The following is a 14,606-nucleotide window of genomic DNA, read 5'->3' as shown; positions in this document are numbered from 1 at the left end:
GATTCTTGATATATATCTTCCATGAGTTTAATCTCACTAATGATCATTGTTAATCTCATTATATAGCTTAGTATAAATAAATCTATCATAATTAAGTAAAATACTTAGATAGAGTCATGAAAAAGGTACTTTTTTATATTACACTACTAGAAAAAAGACATTTAACTTCGGTTTTTATCTCAGTTTAACTTCGGTCTTTATGCATAGTTGTAACCGAAGTTATTTGAGGCGATGTCGTATGTTTTTAAAAACCGAAGTCGTAAGAGGGACTTACAACTTCGGTTATTATGTAAAAACCGAAGATGTAAGTAGCTTATGACTTCGGTTTTTACATAATAACCGAAGTTAAAGGTAGAATAATAGACTTCACTTTTTAATTAATGACCGAAGTCATAAGTCTTACTGATTTTTTTTTATTTAATTAAAATTGAATATTACTTTTTATTTTAATTAATATATATCAATTTTTTTTTTTTTTGAAATAATTATGAATAAGGAAAATAACAAAGATTAAATTTGAAATAAACATGAATTTAATTATATTATAAAAAGTTAAACTTTACAAAAATACAATTTAATTATAAAATAACAAAATTAAGGTATATTTGTTATCCTTACAAATAAAATTACATAATAAGTTTCAATTTTGATAACCATTGATGTTGGTGTTGTAGCAAATTTGTGTCCTCATCGTAGTTTGACTTTCCTCCAAACTGTAAAATTAAAATATAAATTAGTTATATATTACTTAATTATAAGTTAATATATTAGTTACAGATATTTACATAATTAAAGGAATATATAAATTACCTTTTCTTTTAGAATCATCTCAAATCTTCCAGCTTTCACAATGTCATTAATGTACATAAAAACCACATTCATATCTCAATACTTGTTTTGGATATGGTATAGGGGTTACTTTTAGAAACTCTCCAAGAAACGTGTTGGAACCTATGAGCATTTTATATGCCATATCACACAACATAAATAAAACTATTAATGCTACATTCCCAAAACAAACTAAAGTCATAAGTGACTTGAACTGAGTAATGATATGATCCTGAAAACTTTTATTAGAGGTGTGAATACATATGTTAATGTGTGTACACCACATACTTGCCATTATCATTATTCTTAACTGGATGTAACTCACCAACAAAGCCTTAAACTATACAGAAATAATCACAACTACTAATCACAAGGACTAGCAATCCATAGTACAAATTAACAAATTATAACCTAAAATACCCAAAATATTCAAAAAAATTCAGACCGTAAATATTTTCGTCTAACTTTTTATTTCTCTATAAAATAACTACATTAGAATAATCAAAACTACACAAAAACATATAATAAAAGTCGATTTATTTTTTACAGTAATGAAACTTACATTAGTACTTTAGCATACAAGCAATATATGTAATTTGCAGGCAGAACAAACAAAAAATTCAATGATCAATCCCTAGCATTATGTACAATAAGTATTAATTCATAGCGTATTATACTAAATAACAAACAGTTACACATATCGAAACGCAACTGTCAATAATGAATGAATGAACAAATTTAACATAAGGACTTACTTTAGAAGTATCACTCTTAGAACCTCTAATGCACTTTGCTCCTGTAGGAACGTCTAATTCTGCTTGAGCTTTATCCTTACAGATCTTTAAAATGACAACATTACAAATTTGGATCAAATTTTTATTAATTCACAGTTCTTTGTCCAGGTATAATTCTTGTAACTGAAGATAATCTCAAAGTCCTTTCTTCTCCATGAGAAAACCAGAATAACGTTGTTTCATCCTATTAGTGACACTAAAGCTGAAATTATTCAAGCACTTTAGATATTTCCCTATTATACATAGAGAATTTTCAAGTATAGTGATGACTATAATTATAAAAATGAAAACTGTTGAGTTCCAAATTTCAATATACAAGTATAGTGATGAGTAATGTATAATTATAAAAATGAAAACTGTTGAGTTCTAAATTTCAATATACAAGTATAGTGATGAGTAATGTATAATTATAAAAATGTACATAATTGAAGTTTGCAACCCACATACCAACATCAGAGATTAGGCCATGAAATACAGTATATTCTAAAATTTCCTACCAATTCTTTAGTAAGAGATATATTTTAAAACCAAAAACAAAAAAAACAATAAGGAGTACAGTTTTGAACATCAAACAAAAGAAAATTTTACACTAAACAAGTCTCTTTCAATAGTCTATACAAATGAAATTAGATTACTGTACTATAGATTAGCAAATGAAATCGATTTTACCATCATTTTAACCAATCTACTAATAGAAACAAAAGCATAAAATCTGAAAGCCTCGAAAAAGAAATTACAGTATAAAGCAAAAATAATAAATTCCATAAATTGATCAAAAGAAATTGTGGACAATTAAAATTTACCTCTTATAGACTTCTCCAAAAGTTCCACCCAAAGACATTTCTGAAAAAGCCCATCTGCACAATGATGACCCTCCCACAATTCAAGCCCACCAGTCAGAATCCCCGGCACAAACACCACAGGGACTCCTTCCTTCTTCAATTTAATACCAGCGGAGTCCCAGAAAGGACCTACATGGCCTCTCGTCATGTACCGGGAAATGAAGTCATAGCATTGTACAGGAACCACAAAACCCACCAAACTGTACAAATGCACCCAATGAACCAATGACAACTATCCACACAATCCAACAAAGCAAATAAATACATTAAATACAAAATACAATGATAAATATATAAATACTGTCTAAGAAAGAAATGCTTACTTTTTTAACATTATTTGTAGGTGATGTGAAGAAGAGACTAATGGAAGAAGATCTTTAAACGAAAACAAGTCAATACCTAATTCATATATGATAAAACTATTACATACCAAAATATTTTTAGTGTTTTAATTGATTAGATCTAAGGGGGATCGAAACGAACAGAAATCCAACACAACACCTGAGGAAGTTGTTGGACTCGTTCAATCAAATAAAAAGAAGTGAGGAGTGAAAGTCGGGCATTACCAGAAGAAAATCCATTGAGGAGGTTAGTCGGAGCAGAGAGCTTCAGTCAGTCCACCGCCGTCCTCGTCCTCGTCCTTGTCGTCGGGGTAGCTGTAAGCGAAGAGTTTGAGAAGTTGAGGGTTTGAGGATCGTGGGGTTAAGGGTTTCGACAATTTGGGGGTAAATTGAAAGGTCGGTCCCTTTGCTTTATTTGTGGGAATAAGAAGACTTTAGTCTTCGGTTATTATCTAATAACAAAAAACAAAGTTCTCCGCGTGGAAGCCTTTGATTTCGGTCATTTCTAATTACCGAAGACAAAGCTTTTCTTAAACAAAAGAGCAAGCATTAAATAAAAAATTAAATACTTTTAACTTCGGTTATCTATAAACACCGAAAATATAACTAAAATTTTATTTGGCAAAAATTTAAAAGCGATCATATTGGTCTTAAAATAGTTTTATCTTCGAAATTTTAATTTATTAAAGAAAAAAACCGAAAATAAAAGATATATTTGTAGTAGTGTTATGTGTCACTCTTACACTTAATACCAACATTTAATTAATTCCTTTCATATTATTATTTTTTTTAATAATTTTGTGATATTAATATAAGAAAAGTTACTTGTACTCAAAATAAATAAATAAATAAATAAGAAAAGTTATTAATAAAATATAGGATACACTTCTATTAACTTTAAAAAAGATTTAAAAAAAAAAACAAATTAATAATAACGGCTAAAAAATAAAATTATAGGAGAAGTATTATAGATATCTTTTTAAATAAAATTTGTTCAGTGACTTCCATTGATGAAGTTAAAAGGTTTTTTTTTTTTCATTAGATAATTAACGATTGGAGTTTAGAAGGAACACAATTCTACAATAAATTCTTCTTGTCAAACACTAGTTTCAGCAAGAAAATAAACTATCTCGGTGTACGCTATCAGATATATATCTATTGATGTAATTGTGTATTGTAATTTATCTTTATTTTCTTTATTTATTATTAAAAATTTTATTTAGAGTTTTTGTTTAGAGAGGATAAATTACAATGCACTATTATTATTTTGTTTTTTTTTAATTCTTTTTAGAGTTATTAGGGGTGTATCATATATTTAATATTTAATTTTTTTTTTTGAGAATAAGTAATTTTTCTCATATTAATATCACAAAATTATTAAAAAAATAATATAAGAGGAATTAATTAAACATTAGTATTAAAAATGAGAGTGACACATAATGAAAAAAATATATATATTTGTATATACATATATTTTTTTGTGACTCTACCATTTTCCCATAATATATTTGTGGTTTTGTATATTTGTTATATTCCTCACAAATCTAAATTCCCCACAAATAGAAGAAATTTAAATGTTTATTAGAACTCTAATTCCAAAGATATTAATCTCACAATGTGCAATGGTTTTGGTATGATTGGCTTCCGATAAATTTAAACTTTGTATGGAAATTAGGACTTGTCACTTATTTTACTAGGTGACTAGGCTCACAAAAAGGACATATTTCTTATTTTGGAATATTAATCGTAGTTTCTCCTGTTATCCAATGTCGATCTTTTATTTTTAGAATAAATACTTGTTATTATAAATTAATGAGATAAGTCAATTATAATAATAGATTAAATAGGTGGGTGTATATCTTCCAACCAAAAGTAAGCTTCATCCATCCCTAATGCAAATTTAGCCAAACTATGAGCAACCATATTGGCTAAATGCTTGACATGAACTACATTACTTGAGGGAAAAAGAATAAAAGACTCGAAATGTCTACGATTAAATTTTTGAAAGAAGTAATATCAGACAGAGGAGTTCTCAAGGCATTTGAGACCATTAAAGCATTCGTTCTCACTTATGCAATAGGCAATTGCATATGTAGGATCCAATTTAGACTATAAAACATAGTCTTTGCCTCCACTTCATGAGATGACAAATTTCCAATTAAAGGCTTGGCGAGTGCAGCAATCACCTGGCCTTGTGAATCCTTAACAACAACCGCAACTCTTATAATATTTCGATTGGCATCGAGAGCGGCATCCACATTCACCTTCAAAAATCCTTCAACAAGCGGCTTCCATGGAGCTTAAACTACAACCAGTGGGGAGAGGTTTGGGGTTGGGCTAACCGTCGGATGATACTTGATTGTGGCAGCTCTGAAATTTTGCAAGTAGTTAACATCAAAAGAAGCAAGAACATTAGATGGTTAGTTTTATTTCCATGAATAACTCAGTTTCTTTCTATCCAAATAGACCAGAGTGTACAAATAATTTTCTCCATCTCTTCTCTGTTGTTAACAGTTGAGAGATACACAAAATAATCACCTTTATGCATATCGGACGACTTAATCCAATCGAAACTCAACTGTGTATTTTGCCACACGATCGGGCATATTTGCACCTAAAAAGCGCATGTCTAATGGACTCCCAAACTTGTTTACAGGCTGAACAAGTAGAATCAGTGATGATTTTTCGCCTAACCAAAGATGTTGCCACTGGTAGAGCGTCATGAAGAACTCGCCAAGCAAAAATTTTCACCTTTTATGGCAGCTGCAAGGAGCAAAAAAAATTCCACCACGAAGATGGAGATGTTGAGCTTCAGCAATAGTTGTGGCCAAGTGGTATCATGTTTGGAGTGTGTAGCTACCCGAAAAATGGTGGTGCCAAATAAGAGAATCATCATTATGGAAGAAACTTAAGGGCAAAGTTAGAATTCGATCAACATCTTATGGAGAAAACCATTGTTGAAGAATGGGGACATTCCATTGATGATCTTTAGCTATCAAGTTTGCAACAACCCTAGTTGAAGGCCCTGCATAACGAATAGGAAAGAAAGAGTCATGGCTAGGTATCCAAGGATCCAAAGCAGTTCGAACCAATCTTCCTTCACCAATCTTCCATCTTAAGCCTTTCAGTAATAATTTTCTACCCCAATTGATTCCCTGCCAAGTCAGTGAGGGGGAATAAGAATGATGTGCTTCAAGGAAGTCATTAATAGGGAAGTAGCAACTCTTCAACAGTTTACCAAGGAGAGAATCTAGTTTTTCTAATAGGCCCCAAGCTTGCTTTGTTAATAAAGTTTGATTAAAATGTTCAAAGAAGCAAAAGCCCATACTGCCTTCTGTTTTTTCTTTACAAAGCAGGTGCCAAGCCTGCCAATGTATTTTTGAACCATTCTCATTCTACCCCTACTAAAAGTTAGCCATCATAGATTCAAGTTGGTTGCAAATATAGGCTGGCAGTGTAAAGACCGCTTAGTTTAATTTGGAAATTAGCAGTTAATTATGTTTAATTATGGAAAATTATTTATAGCTATTTAAATAATTATTATGCTGTTATTATTGAATTCTGAAATGCATTTTATGTCATTTAGTGATTTTCATAATTTTGCATTTCCGGTGCCTGGTAACATGGAACTCGGTGTTTGGCTCAGTAAAATCACAACGTAGTATGTTAGTATTTTGGGACGGTTTTTTTAGACATTGAGAATGTCGGGATTGGCCGGGAATTTAGAATTTCCCAAAATACTCCTTTAGTGCCTTTATGTTGTTTTAGTATGGAGGGGCAAATTGGTCATTTTGCCCCAATGATATTTTGTCCTTTAGTGGACTTTGTAATTGGAAATTATGTGATTATGTGGCAATTAAATTGGCTGAAGTATGTAATTAAAACCTTTATTTTCATTTTCCAAAGTTAGAAAAGTTAGAAAAATTATGAAAAAGCTCTCTCTCTTTTCCTCTCTATTCGGCCCTCCTTGAGCAGCAAGGAAGTGAGATTTTTTCTTGGTGAATCAAGCTCATTTTAGCAAGATTTTGGTGATCTTTAATTTTTGGTAAAAGTTTCTTCATCTTGCTCTTTTAGTTTCTTGAAATTTTTATGAAAAAGATGAATGTTGCATGCTAGTTTTGTGTTGATGTTGTTGCTGTGATTTTGTTGTTGTATTAAGAGGTTTAAGCATGTTGGATTGAGTGGATTGAATCTGTTTTGGTGCTTGTTTGATTGGCTTTAACCTAGTTTATAGTTTTTGGTTCAAAAGCTTTAGTTTTCAAAGAGAAATTTCGAAATTAGTTGCTATGTTTGTTGCATGAGTTTGAGATTGTTTTCTGCAGTTTCTAAATGCATGTCTATGTAGTTTAAATCAAGTTTAGATGCTTGTAGGTGAGCTTTATCCAAGTTTGAGTTTTAAACTCAAAGCTTGGAGCTCACATGGCATTTTTGGTATCTGAGGTTTCTGGACGGTTTTGTTGCTTTAGACTTGTTCTTTAGGGTATTTAGAACAAGTCTGGAAGTTTTGGTGTGGTTTGGATTTAATTTGAGCAATGTATGAATTTTTGAGTTTTGTCTGCGAGGAACCGGAATTCCGGTTGTGCATCCAGAATTCTGGATGGGGTTCTGAAATTCCTAGAACCGGAATTTCGGTTGGGCAACCGGTCTGCCGATTGGGTGACTTTCACGAACCCTAGATTTTCTCGTTTTTATGTTATTTGGGGTATTGCCACGCTTTTTATCGATAGGGAAACTTTTAGTTTCTAGTTTAAGTCCCCGGGAAGTGATTTAGCGTATCACTTATAGTGTTGTGATTGTTATGGTTTAGGAGCCTGTAAACTGCCGCGCACTTCGTTCCAGTCAGGTTGACCGGCACACCTAAATTCGGAATTGAGGTAAGATTAGTATAACAGTATGCATATATATTACATGTTTAGCGTGCATGTAGGAAGCCTGTTAGATTACATTAGATATGTATATTGGCTTCGAACCATCCGACTGTGTCACATCGGTACAGGCTAGAGTATGACTAGCAGCTGGAGTATGACCAGTGTACCGAGTATAGGCTGACATTTTATCACATCGGTACAGGCTAGAGTAGGACTAGCAACTGGAGTATGACCAGTGTACCGAGTATAGGCTGATACTAGGGTTGGTGGTTCTGTACTGTTTGACGTATCACATCGGCACAGGCTAGAGTATGACTAGCAGCTGGAGTATGACCAGCGTGTCGAGTATACGCTGATACTGTAACACATCGGTACAGGCTAGAGTATGACTAGCAGCTGGAGTATGACCAGTGTACCGAGTATAGGCTGTTACTTGTCAATAGTACCGTCTTATGAACGTTCAGGACTCAGTATCGTGTGGGACATGGCAGTTAGGGTTATGGTCAGGGGTATGGGCATCTGATCATAACTCAGGATTTATGTATGATATTTGTTTATGCTTTTCTTACTGAGTCTGTCGACTCACAGTGCTATGTTTATGTGTAGGTAAGGGCAAGGCTAAGGCTGAAGGACCGTGAGAGCGAGCCGGTGAAGATTGTACATGTCGGGGCGGTTAGGCCTGGAGCGTACGATCCTCGGGACTGCAAGGCTATTTTTGTAATTAGTCGCTAGGCGACAAGTATTTTGTATAGTCAGTGAACTTTTGTAAAATGTTTTGTAATCGGGATCTTGAGTATTTTTGTATAAATAATTTATAAGTTTAATTAAAAAGCGAAAATTTTAATTAATCACGATTTCCATAAGCCTCGTTGATTAGCAACGAGCTGCACAGTATGTTTAAAAATCACGTAATACGTCTATGCTAGTTAGGGTGTTACAATTTGGTATCAGAGCCGCTAGGTTGTCTTCCAAAGATCGTCACGACATGTACAATCATCATCAGCAGTTAGCTCGTTCTACGGTTCAGTAAGCTTTTATTGCTTTAGTAGCTTATTATTATTATGAAATGAGAAAAGCCTGATAGGAAGCATGTTAGTAGCCTGATAGTAGAATAGGCGTGTGTTTTGTTTTTAATTTCCAAATTAAGCGGCATTAGTAAGCTCTCTTTGATCATGACCTGATGTGCCAACTCTTGGTTTCGCAGGCTGTTCAGACTAGATGGACGCCAGGCGGAATACTAGGAGTCAGGGAAACTCAGTAGGGTCGAATCAAGGTCAGGGAGCCCAGTTTCCCCCGCATGCTAGGGGTCGTGGTAGAGGTCCCAAGGGTAGGGCTCGTGGTCGGGGTGATGATAACCCGCCACAGGCTGCCCAGGCTACCCAAGCCGATTAGGAAGCCCAGAATCGGGAGACTAGGTTTGCTGAAATGCAGGCCAGGATAGAGGAGCAAGATCTTGAGATACAGAGATTGAGGCAGCAGGGTGCTCCTGCAGTGCCTGTGCCAGAAGTTCCTGTGGCACCCGCCCTTGCTGCCCAGGCTGAGATAGTAGTAGCGGCAAACAGAATGGAATCCCTGTATGAAAGGTTCCGGAAGCAAGCACCTCCGGTTTTTCTGGGAGGTCCAGATGTCATGAAAGCCGAGCAATGGCTAACGGTGATAACCAAGATACTGAATTTTATGGGTGTCACCGGAACTGACAGGGTGGTGTGTGCCACCTTCCAGTTCTAAGAAGACGCTCTAGTCTGGTGAGACATGGTGTCTCAGATTCATGATGTCACCACCATGACCTGGGAAAGGTTCCAAGAACTCTTCAACGCCAAGTATTATAATGAGGCAGTTAGAAGTGCCAAGAGAAAGGAGTTCACCCACCTGACCCAGCGGGAAAACATGAGCGTGACTGAGTATACCACCCAGTTCGATCGGTTGGCGAGGTTGGCCTCGGGAATTGTGCCAACCGATTTCAGCAAGAAGGAAAGTATCTGGACGGATTAAATGTGAAGATCAAACATGACCTGATGATCACCACCGATGACAAGACCACCTATGCTGAGATGGTGGAGAAGGCACTGCGAGCTGAGGGCGCAGTTGGATGTATGTTGGAGTCGGCTAGTACTCCAGCGAGTGGCGGGGCTCCTACCCCTCCTGCATCAGGTTTTAGCAGGGGAGGTAGTGGTTCGGCCATGGACCAAAAGAGGAGAACATCCACTGCATCCGGTGGCTCGAGTCAGGACAAGAGGTTCCGAGGGAACCAGAGTAGAGGAAGCCGTCAGGGTGGTGCTGAGACCCGGTTTTCTTATCCTGAGTGCCCTAGTTGCAAAAGGCAGCATCAGGGTGAGTGTAGAGGTCAGGGATGCTTTCAGTGTGGCATGCCTGGACACTACAAGAGGGATTGTCCCCAGCTACGTCCAGAGGCACCTAGGGCTCCGGCGAGACCCACTCTAGCTAGGGTGTTCGCCATCACTCAGGTTGATGCAGAAGCCAGCCCCTCAGTTGTAACAGGTCAGCTTTTGGTTAATAACTCGTATTACTCAGTGCTGTTTGATTCTAGGGCCACACATTCTTATGTGGCAACCAGAATCTTTAATAAATTTGGTAGACCGTTTGATAGTTATGAATCAGGGTTTGGAACCCTATTACCTGGCGGAGAGTTAGTTATCTCCAAAAGGTGGATTAGGTCTATGCCGATCAGAATAGATGGTAGAGAGCTAAGTGCTGACTTGATAGAGATGAGCCTAGTAGATTTCGATGTTATTCTAGGAATGGATTTCCTATCCAAATACTCAGCTAGTATTGATTGCAAGAGGAAGATGGTGATCTTCCAACCAGAAAGTGAAGAACCTTTTGTGTTTGTTGGTTCGGTTCGGGGATCTCGGATCCCAGTGATTTCGGCCATGTCAGCTAAGGAATTACTGCATGGAGGTTGTTTAGGGTTTCTGGCCGTGGTGATGGACACCCCTTGGCCAGATACCATTCGGCCAGAGGACATCAAGGTGGTTCGGGAATTTCTAAATGTTTTTCCCGAAGAACTTCCAGGGTTACCACCTCAGCGGGAGATTGACTTTGTTATAGATTTGGCACCAGGAGTGGAACCGGTTTCCAAGGCTCCGTATAGAATGGCTCCAACTGAACTTAAGGAGTTAAAGATTCAGCTTCAAGGGTTGCTTGACATAGGGTTTATTCGGCCTAGTGTGTCACCCTGGGGAGCTCCGGTTTTGTTCGTCAAGAAGAAAGATGGAACTATGAGGATGTGTATTGATTACAGAGAATTAAACAAGCTAACAGTGAAAAATAAATATCCACTACCTAGGATCGATGATCTGTTTGATCAACTTCTGGGGAAGACGGTCTTTTCCAAGATTGGTCTCCGCTCGGGTTATCATCAGTTGAAAATTCGAGAGGAGGACATTCCGAAGACGGCTTTCCGTACTAGGTATGGACATTACGAATTCTTGGTTATGTCGTTTGGACTAACCAATGCTCCTGCAGCATTTATGGATTTGATGAATAGAGTATTCAAGGATTTCCTCGATATCTGTGTGATTGTGTTTATTGACGACATCCTTGTGTACTCTCAATCAGAAGAGGAGCATGAGTTACATCTTCAGATGGTATTGCAAAGGCTTCGGGAACACAAGCTTTATGCCAAATTCAAGAAATGTGAATTCTGGCTATCTCAGGTGTCCTTCTTAGGGCACATTGTTAGCAAAGATGGGATCAAGGTGGATCCCAGGAAGATAGAATCCGTCAGGGATTGGCCCAGACCGAAGACATTGACAGAGATTAGAAGCTTCTTGGGTTTAGCCGGGTATTATCGTAGGTTCGTGGAAGGGTTTTCTAAAATTTCAACACCCTTAACTGAACTTACAAAGAAGAATCAGCGGTTTGTCTGGTCAGACAAGTGCGAAGCTAGTTTTTAAGAGCTGAAGTAGAGATTGATTACCGCTCCAGTGCTAGCTTTGCCTTCAGACAACGAGAAATTTTTAGTTTATTGCGATGCATCCAGACATGGTCTGGGGTGTGTGCTGATGCAAGCCGATCGGGTTATCGCTTACGCCTCCCGTCAGTTAAAGGATTATGAACAGCGATACCCGACTCATGATCTAGAGTTGGCCGCGGTGGTTTTTACATTGAAGATCTGACGGCATTACCTTTATGGAGAAAGGTGTGAAATCTATACCGACCATAAAAGTCTCAAATATTTCTTTACTCAGAAAGATTTGAATATGAGACAGAGGCGTTGGTTGGAATTAGTGAAAGATTACGACTGTGAGATTCTCTATCATCTTGGGAAGGCCAATGTAGTGGCCGATGCCCTGAGCAGGAAGGGTCCCGGGCAGGTAGCTAGCATGATTCAAATCTCACCTCAGTTAGCTGGAGACATGGTTAGATCTAGCATTGAGTTTGTGGTAGGTCAGCTTCACAACTTAACGCTACAATCTGATCTGTTAGAAAGAATTAAAGCCGCTCAGATGTCTGATCCAGAGTTAGTGAAAATCAGAGATGAGGTTTTGGCTGGTCAAGCCAAGGATTTTTCAGTGCCAGACAACGGCATGCTTTTGTATAAAGCGAGGGTTTGTGTTCCGAGTAGTGTGGAACTCAGGAGTGAGATCTTTGAAGAGGCTCATTCTACCCCTTATTCTCTGCATCCCGGCACCACTAAGATGTACCAAGATCTTAAACCGTACTTCTGGTGGAGCGGTATGAAGAAGAATTTGGTAGAATTCGTATCGAGATGCCTCACTTGTCAGCAGATTAAGGCTGAACATCAGAGACCAGTAGGGTTGTTCCAGCCTTTAACCCTACCTGAATGGAAGTGGGAAGATATCACGATGGATTTCGTGGTTGGGTTACCTAGAACCACGGGCTTATTTGATTCCATCTGGGTAGTGGTGGATCGATTCACAAAATCTGCTCATTTTCTGCCTGTTAGAACAACCTTTACAGTGGATCAGTTGGCAGAATTGTATGTTAGAGAGATTGTAAGACTTCACGGGGTACCGAAGTCTATAGTTTCGGATAGAGATCCGAAGTTCACCTCCAAGTTTTGGCAGAGTTTGCAACGAGCAATGGGTACAAAACTAAAATTCAGTACAGCATTCCATCCTCAGACAGATGGTCAGTCCGAAAGGAAAATTCAGATATTGGAGGACATGTTACGAGCCTTGGATTTTGAAGGCTCTTGGAATAAATATCTACCGTTGATAGAATTTTCTTACAACAACAGTTATCAGAGTACGATAGGGATGGCTCCCTATGAACTGTTATACGGTAGGAAGTGTAGATCTCCCATCCACTGGGATGAGACAGGGGAGAGAAAATACCTAGGTCCGGAGTCAGTGCAGCGGACCAATGAGGCAATTGAAAAGATAAAAGCTAGAATGCTTGCCTCACAGAGTAGACAGATAAGTTACGCAGATCCAAAACGTAGAGATGTTGAGTTCCAAGTAGGGGACCATGTGTTTTTACGGGTATCTCTAATGAAGGGGATCAAACGTTTCGGGAAAAGAGGCAAGTTATGCCCTAGATTTATAGGAGCTTTCGAGATTCTCGAGAAGATAGGTCAAGTGGCATACCGGTTAGCATTGCCTCCAGCTTTATGAGCAGTTCACAATGTATTCCATGTCTCTATGTTGAGAAAATACGTTTCAGATCCCTCTCATATACTCAGTTATGAGAGCCTTGAACTGCAGCCAGATATGTCTTACGAAGAACAGCCAGTGCAGATCCTGGATAGAAAGGATAAAGTCCTCCGGAATAAGACCATAGCATTGGTCAAAGTTCTCTGGAGAAACAGCAAGGTGGAGGAAGCCACCTGGGAGCTAGAATCAGATGTGAGAGCTCAATATCCAGAGTTATTCAGGTTAGATTTCGGGGACGAAATCCTTTTAAGGGGGGAATAGTTGTAAAGACCGCTTAGTTTAATTTGGAAATTAGCAGTTAATTATGTTTAATTATGGAAAATTATTTATAGCTATTTAAATAATTATTATGCTGTTATTATTGAACTCTGAAATGCATTTTATGTCATTTAGTGATTTTCATAATTTTGCATTTCCGGTGCCCGGTAACATGGAACTCGGTGTTTGGCTTAGTAAAATCACAACGTAGTATGTTAGTATTTTGGGACAGTTTTTTTTAGACATTGGGAATGTCGGGATTGGCCGGGAATTTAGAATTTCCCAAAATACCCCTTTAGTGCCTTTATGTTGTTTTAGTATGGAGGGGCAAATTGGTCATTTTTCCCCAATGATATTTTGTCCTTCAGTGGACTTTGTAATTGGAAATTATGTGATTATGTGGCATTTATATTGGCTAAAGTATGTAATTAAAACCTTTATTTTCATTTTCCAAAGTTAGAAAAATTGTGAAAAAGCTCTCTCTCTTTTCCTCTCTATTCGGCCCTCCTTGAGCAGCAAGGAAGTGGGATTTTTTCTTGGCGAATCAAGCTCATTTTAGCAAGATTTTGGTGATCTTTAATTGTTGGTAAAGTTTCTTCATCTCTCTCTTTTAGTTTCTTGAAATTTTGATGAAAAAGATGAGTGTTGCATGCTAGTTTTGTGTTGATGTTGTTGTTGTGATTTTGTTGTTGTATTCAGAGGTTTAAGCATGTTGGATTGAGTGGATTGAATCTGTTTTGGTGCTTGTTTGATTGGGTTTAACCTAGTTTATAGTTTTTGGTTCAAAAGCTTTAGTTTTCAAAGAGAAATTTTGAAATTAGTTGCTGTGTTTGTTGCATGAGTTTGAGATTGTTTTCTGCAGTTTCTAAATGCATGTTTATGTAGATTAAATCAAGTTTAGATGCTTGTAGGTGAGCTTTAGCCAAGTTTGATTTTTAAACTCAAAGCTTGAAGCTCACATGGCATTTTTGGTATCTAAGGTTTCTGGACGGTTTTGTTGCTTTAGACTTGTTCTTTAGGGTATTTAGAACAGGTC

At 37.2% G+C, this 14,606-nt stretch overlaps 2 long non-coding RNA genes across 2 annotated transcripts; both read right to left on the bottom strand.

Moving 5' to 3' along the window:
* Positions 1-515: 515 nt before the first annotated feature.
* LOC133030047 (uncharacterized) lies at positions 516-2,569 on the bottom strand. The gene is made up of 4 exons (XR_009683949.1): positions 2,426-2,569; positions 1,584-1,667; positions 811-951; positions 516-713 (listed from the first exon to the last, which is right to left on the bottom strand). It is a non-coding gene; the product is annotated as an uncharacterized LOC133030047 (long non-coding RNA).
* A 64-nt stretch (positions 2,570-2,633) lies between these two features.
* On the bottom strand, positions 2,634-3,718 carry LOC133030046 (uncharacterized). The gene is made up of 3 exons (XR_009683948.1): positions 3,031-3,718; positions 2,788-2,863; positions 2,634-2,696 (listed from the first exon to the last, which is right to left on the bottom strand). It is a non-coding gene; the product is annotated as an uncharacterized LOC133030046 (long non-coding RNA).
* Positions 3,719-14,606: the final 10,888 nt, after the last annotated feature.

This window comes from Cannabis sativa, chromosome 8, assembly GCF_029168945.1.
Source record: "Cannabis sativa cultivar Pink pepper isolate KNU-18-1 chromosome 8, ASM2916894v1, whole genome shotgun sequence".
Lineage (NCBI taxonomy): Eukaryota > Viridiplantae > Streptophyta > Magnoliopsida > Rosales > Cannabaceae > Cannabis > Cannabis sativa.
The sequence above is the reverse complement of the archived record's forward strand: the minus strand, read 5'-3'. Positions and strand labels throughout refer to the sequence as shown.